We start from the raw sequence: 7,062 nt of genomic DNA on the forward strand, positions 1-7,062 counted from the left end.
CTTGACCTGATCTGTGAACACTTTACAGTACAGATGGTTAGATACCATGTTAATGAACCTGCATCTAAGGATGAGTTCCTGGATATCTGTGAATCTGACCACTTACATAATGACATGAGGAAGCATTTCTGATTAGCGCCCACTCAGATGCTAACTGGCACGTAACCAATAACAAATAATTACTTCCTTATTACCTCCATATTAGTTACTATTCCCCCCATCCCCCCACCCCCTAAGGAAAGTACTACATCACACTGAGGGGTTACCAACCCTAAAACAGCTCGCAGGAATGTCCTTACTTTGCAAAAATATCTATACTCTTGTGGTTAAAAACGTATATTTGTCCTCACAAATATAGCTGAAACACACACACACACACACAATTAAAACAAATGCTTTCTAAATGCAGACGACACAGACTCTATTCTAAATCTGCACACTGTTCCCACTCCCATATAATCCCTGACCAAAGATGATCAGTCGCAAAGCTACACAAAGAAAATAGACACAATTCACAATCTCCAAGTCCGCCTGTAGACTCACATATAACTACCTTAACAGTTCCTTTCAACTGATTTACCCCCTGAAAGGTACACAGAAACGCATGAACACCAAAGCGTGTGCGCTTACTGCCCCATAGACATGGCTATCTTCCCTTGATGGATCAAATGTACACACGGATCGAATACATCCCCCTTCACATGCACACACACGCACACATGCACACACACACACACACGCAATCACTCCCCTCCACTTTAATCTGTAGGGCAGGCAGCATCTATGAGTGATTTAAACCGCTCTCCTGGGGTTTCAGTGGCTCGGTCCAGTGCTCAGTCTGATTGTAGCCTTTAGCCTCTCCGTGTCAGCGATTTACAGTACAAATCTACGTCCTTAATATGTATCTGTTTGTATTTTTGTCTGTTTGCAAGCAAGGAAATGAGCGAGAGAGAGAGATATATCCAGAATGGGGAGAACAGCTTGCTCTGTGATGGGTGCATACTGTATGTTCGCAGTAGCACGTAGTACTGTAGCACATCTCCGCCCCCGTGGTTTTGGGTGAGTCACTCTCTGCATCTGCAAGCTTGCAGGGCGATCTCAGATGCCTCGATATGCAACGCACTCAGTCTGCTAATTCAACTCGTATCCACGAGGATGCATGCATGTTTGCTGCCGTACGTGCGCACGTGTGCACTTCGGTAGGGTTAAAAGGTTAATTTTTTCAGCAGGCAAAAGAGGTACACTGAATTAATGGACCTCAGGAGGCCCTGCAAATGCTGAGCTTAAGCAACCCATAGCTAGACACACCCAGCGGACGTTGCGCGGCCCTCTCGCGTTCTCCACCCGGCACTAAGTACTGTCCAGATGCCCGTGTCTAATTTTTACTGCATATTCCATTTCCATTTGAAAGGGGGCTGAGTGTCCGTTGAGCAGTGTTATCACGGCCGTGCAGAAAGAGAACCGCTCCCCTGCTCCTCCCAGCCACAGACTGGGAGGCCATCGATTGGTTTCACTCTTAAAAGCCAGGTCGTCCCAACACAATGGCAGCTTACGGAAACACCAACACCCTCGGTGAGTCCAGTAATGTCAACCCGCGTTTACGTTCACCTCCTCTTCCCCACTGTCACTCCGCCCGCCCTCCATAGCGCCACAGATGGAGAGGACGAGAAGGAGGAGGCAGAGCAGTGTGGGTGACTCTCGGTGGAGTGGCCTATACAGGCTCTCTCCGAGTGAGTCACGCCGCCTTTCTCTCCACTTCCATCTTCAAGGCCACCTACCTTACACCTCCATTCTACCCGAGTTAATGCGCCGCTACCGCCAAGTTATGCGCCCGCTCATCCGTTACACTGCACGGAACCCCGCCGAACCTGACACCGCAGACAAGTCACAGATGACTAATTAAAATCCCGCTTGAACGCATGGTGACACTTCTAAAAATGTTGTGATTTGTTTATTTATTTATTTATTTATTTATGGGGGGGGTGAATCCAGTGAAGAACTTCTCATAAAGTTGGCACGACCAAGATATAGTATATACTGAACTGAATGCACAATAATGATTGCCTCCTTTTTCTAACAATATATTCACTGAGATGTTTAGTTACAAAATGTTCATAAGAAAAACAAAGAAGTAGCTTAAGGCTACAGAGATTGACAATGCAAAGCAAATGCTAAAAAAAGATTAAACAAATATAATAGTTTCTGAGATTGAATAAATAAATAAAGCAGGATGTGTATTTTTTTTTCTTAGGACGTTTAGATTTTTTTTTTTGTTCTAAAAAATCCTTAAAGGTGTTCCAAATATAGACTATTTCTAACCATGATATAGTACTTCAGCCTCCCTTCAATAATGTCAATCTCTGTGCTCCAAGGTAAATCGACGTTTCTTATATTCACATACTTGATGATGGAGGGTCTATGTTTTTCCATAACAGTGTGATCACTCACCTGGTTTAAATAAGTTCATTAGTTTATTGTAGTATTGTTTATTGTATTAATTTTGCTACATTCAATGTTATTTCAAAGACCTCTGGGTGATAAATATTCAGTGACACTTTTCCAGGAGTGGAAAAAGCACTGAAAATGCATACTTGGGTTAAAAAGCATTGCTAGTGATAATCCACTTGAGTATAAATAAAAGTATTGATTAAGAAAATTACTCAAGTAAGACTAAATGAGTTTCTTTCTTAAAAAACTGCTGTAGCGAATTCACGGGCGCAGACTGTAGCCCTTGGCTAACGGGCCGGACCCTTTAGTCGACTGGTTAACGTTGTCGCCTGCGGTGCGGGAGATACGGGTTCGCGTCCCCGCGGTGGCGACGGTTCCCGGACTGCCCCTCTGAATTCGCTATATATTCATCCGTGATCGTTACACTACTTTCACTGGAGACAACCTGGGCAAACAAAATGTACATATTAAGAAACCAAACGTATTTTGGAAATGTAAATCCTCAACACCCGGTATTGGTAACACTCAAGACTTATTCAATTCAAAGAAATTCTTCATTTAACCCACACGTTGGGGTGGCTTATCACGCTTATACAATGCTCACTTAACAAAGAATTCAAATAAAAGCATTCACATTATTTTTTTATCACACATTTTAGACTCAGAATTAAAAGTTTATGAAGCAAAAGTTAGCCGCTATGCTAACTTCGAATGTTCTCTGCGCTTGCTGCTGAACCGGTGTGTTGCCATGGTTACATAGCAGCTTTGCGGCCGGCGCATGAATTCAGAACAGTGAACAAACTTTAGCCGAACTACGTGCGCGTTATACTGTTTTGACACATACCCTCCGGCCAATCAGAAACCAGTATTCCCTGTGACCATGGTGTTGTGTAATGGGGGAATGGAGACAAAGTGAGTCTCAAAAGGAATTGACCTTTCGCAAAGTCCCGCCCCCCTTAGTTACTGTTGCTATGCCCGTCAAGCATTGCAGAACTATCCAGGAAGTAGCCGGAAAACACCAAAACATGAAGGAAGAAATCAGCGCATTGTGTGGGTAAAAATAACAGTAATAATACGTTAGCTGTATTAGCTATCAATAATAGCTAGTAGCAAGCTTAGCTTGGAGCAGACAGGTGTTTTTGTTGATTTTGGATGGATTAAGCTAGCCATGGGGTCTGCTATACTGCGAAATCTATTACCAACATTGCGCTTCTTGCGTTCTGGGTTTCAGGAAGGGAAAGAAAAATTACACCCCCTCCAAACTTTTCAGATATCTAGTATCTGATTTGCAGATCCCATAGGCACACCGTTTCAGCATTTTGTTGTGTGTTTGAAAGCTTGACGGACCGTTGCTAAGGTAGGGTTGGACAAGCACCGTTCTGGGGCGGTACTTTGCGAAAGGTCAATTGAAAGTGGTGCGGTTTTCTTGTTTGCAAGTAATAAGGCTAACAACGTTTGCGAATTCTTGCACAGCCGTTGTGTGCATCAATACATTGCAGAGGATTGCACCGTTAAGTCAACATTCTGATATGACTCTATCAATCAATCAATCAAGTTGCATTTTTATAGCGCTTTTCTAGCTGCAACAAAGCAGTTATTGAAATAGAAATAGCGAAGAAGAATACAGTATTATAAACCAATTCAAAGTAGGAGTAAAAGCACTATAATTCTTGTACACTCAAAAAAGTACTGGTACTTTCCTCCTCTGCACTTTTCCTGAATATCTGAACGTTTGGCCTGTCCCATAAACCCTAAACAATTTCCTCCTTTGTTACAGTCAAAATAAAAGCGGCATCCAATTTAATATCAACCAAAGGTCTACTGCCCAGAAGTCACAACACATTTATCTTTCTTTCTTTTTTTCCCCCCCATTTTCACAAGGGCAAACAAGCGAGAGGAATATTTTACTGATAGAGCGCCACATTTTGGGTGGGGATTAATCATATTGTTAGTGATTCATGCTGGATGTTTGGCCTGGTGGCCCCCTATGTTGACACACACACAGACATGTGTATGACAGTGTTAATTGGGTTAATATAGTGTAGGGCTCAGTTAATTGGGTTAGTGTTGGCCTCAGTTAATTGTGTTAGCAGTGATTCCATGACAGCCGCGATGCTGACAGCACAGCTCACTATCGATCAACGGGTGGATGGAAGCCACCAACACAGCAGGCGCTTTCATCAAACGAGCGCAAACACACTCGCAAACACACGCAGACACACACACAATCACATGTCGAATTTCATGGGAACTGCATCAGTGGAAATCTAAGAGGTGAGAGGCCGGGGGGGGGGTTATTAAAAAAAAGTATTTTATTGAACAGGAAAACAAAATGTAACAATGACACATCTTTTGACAATATTAACAAAGTCACTCCCTTACATCAACAATATCTAAAAAAAAAAAAAAAAAAGAGTTCATCTTCCATCACAAAACCCCAAGTCAATTCAGAGAGGGGGGGAGGGGGGAGAGAGGTGGAGGCTGAACGATGTATAGACCACATCAGATGAAAAGAAAATCAGTTTGGAAACAAATAGAGGACAGTTAAATAGATGTGCGTTTGTATTGGTTTTTCTGCGTGCTTGTGTAAAAGAGTGGGTGACAGAAAGCCAGAGACAGACAAGGGGAGAGAGGGAAGAGAGAGAGAGAGAGAGAGAGAGAGAGAGAGAGAGAGAGAGAGAGAGAGAGAGCCATTTGGGACCTCAGCTCTTTCATGTGGAGGTGAATACATAAATAACAAAATTAAATAATCAAAAAAAAAAACAGACCAAAATAGACTGGTCCCTTTTCTCAGTAACACATACTACATGCACAGCAAGAGAATCAAAATTGCTCAAAATGATTTAAACTGGTAACAGTTTGGAAAACCTCAACATGCAGGACATCAGAATGCCCATCGGACCCTCTGTGAAGGCCCCTTGCCTTGCAGTCCAGCAGGACACTTCATATGCAGTACGATGGGTGTCTTCGATGGGAAAAAAAAACCAAAACTTGTGGTTGTAGAGATAGATACCACCCCACAAAAAAACAACAAATGAAAGATTGCATGTAGCACGACTATCTTGTGGCCGCTCACTTTAGCCTCTGCCGAGAGACCTTAATTAACTTAACTTAATTAACGTCTACCTGCGAGGTGGCAGGAGGGAGGAAACTGGCAGGCGGAGGTATTTTCAACGTTCTCAAGGAACAACGAAAAGGAAAGAGCTCAACCCCAGGTGCGTCACTTTTTCAGTTCCGTGCTTATCACACAACCTGCTGCTTCCTAAAATAGCAGCGAGCGTCTCTGAAGCTGGAGTCGCACCGAGAGACTCGACTTGACTGGAGACAGACAGGCAGGCAGGCAGGCAGCTCGCATGCTATGAAAAGACTACGGCAAACGCACAAACCACAGCGTCCGCTCAGACACGCGCACACACGCACACATGCTCGCACGCACGCCTGGCGTGCCCGCATACGTACTCGCTAACTCGACATCAGGCGATGTGTGTTGTACAGAAGTAGGTGGCGCTCCAACCTCCTCCCGGCTACGTAGCTAGAAGGAGTAGTAGTAATTACTCAGATGTCGACATGGAAAGGTTGAAGCGACTAAGTGATAAGCATCCCCATCTGATATTCAAAGCGCGGTACGCGTTTAGCTGCAACGAAGAAGAAGGAAAAAAAAACAACACACTGTAAAAAATGTCACCCATCGTTGACATTTATTTTAACTTTGTTCCCCGGCAGAGTCGGTGTAATTTTCCTCACCGAGAAAGGTGGCACGTTTGGCGGCGAGTCCCGGACTCGAGTGAGAGGCTCGCAGATCTCAGCAGTAGCCGGATGCCGCCATGCTTTTAAACGGATTAGGGCCTCAGTTGCTGATGCTTTTATTTATGCCGTGAGCTATCACTTTAAAGGCCGAGGCAGCCTCGGGAGTTGAATCCGGCTGATGCGATCTGCCTGTTTTCAGGCAGCTCCTATTAAGCAGCATCACTAAGGCCCGAGGATTCTCTTACCAAACCAATCAATACAGGATCTGGCCCGCCACGGTTCCTCCGAGCAACCCGCTCCACCCTTCTTTCTCCCTCCGTCCGGCTCCCGCTGTCCTTACAGTCTCGCTCACTCAAGGTGGGGCTGAGGTGCTGCTGACATACCGCCACGCGCGTCTCAAACCTGTTCACAAAGCTGTGCAGATCCAGCGCTGCAAGCTCGTCTGTCCCCATCTTTGTCCCGTATGCAAAACACAGAGCAGAATTCTAATGTGCATTTCTGTCTCAACCCTCAGGAGGTGCAGACTGTCCTCCGAGGCTGAAATGAGCAGTACATCACCCGTTAATGAATAAATAAACACCCAGGACTCCGCCAATACCTCGCCGTCCTTGTGCTCTTTGAGCGAGGGGGCTCGCCTGCCGTCGCCAACGCCTACCGGTGTGACGGCTTCGACTGCTGGGGGACTCAATTAGAGAGACTGCTGCAAAGGTGGGCTTACCCACCAAGGTGCTACACACACACACACACACACACACACTGGCTGATGCGTCCAAAACAGTAAGAGACATTTATGGGGAAGCAGTTCACCCCTGTGCTCACTCACCCCAACGTAATCCCATGAAATTATTCCAGTGAAAAGTGTAAAAC

The sequence above is a fragment of the Lampris incognitus genome, chromosome 2, assembly GCF_029633865.1.
Source record: "Lampris incognitus isolate fLamInc1 chromosome 2, fLamInc1.hap2, whole genome shotgun sequence".
Taxonomy (NCBI): domain Eukaryota; kingdom Metazoa; phylum Chordata; class Actinopteri; order Lampriformes; family Lampridae; genus Lampris; species Lampris incognitus.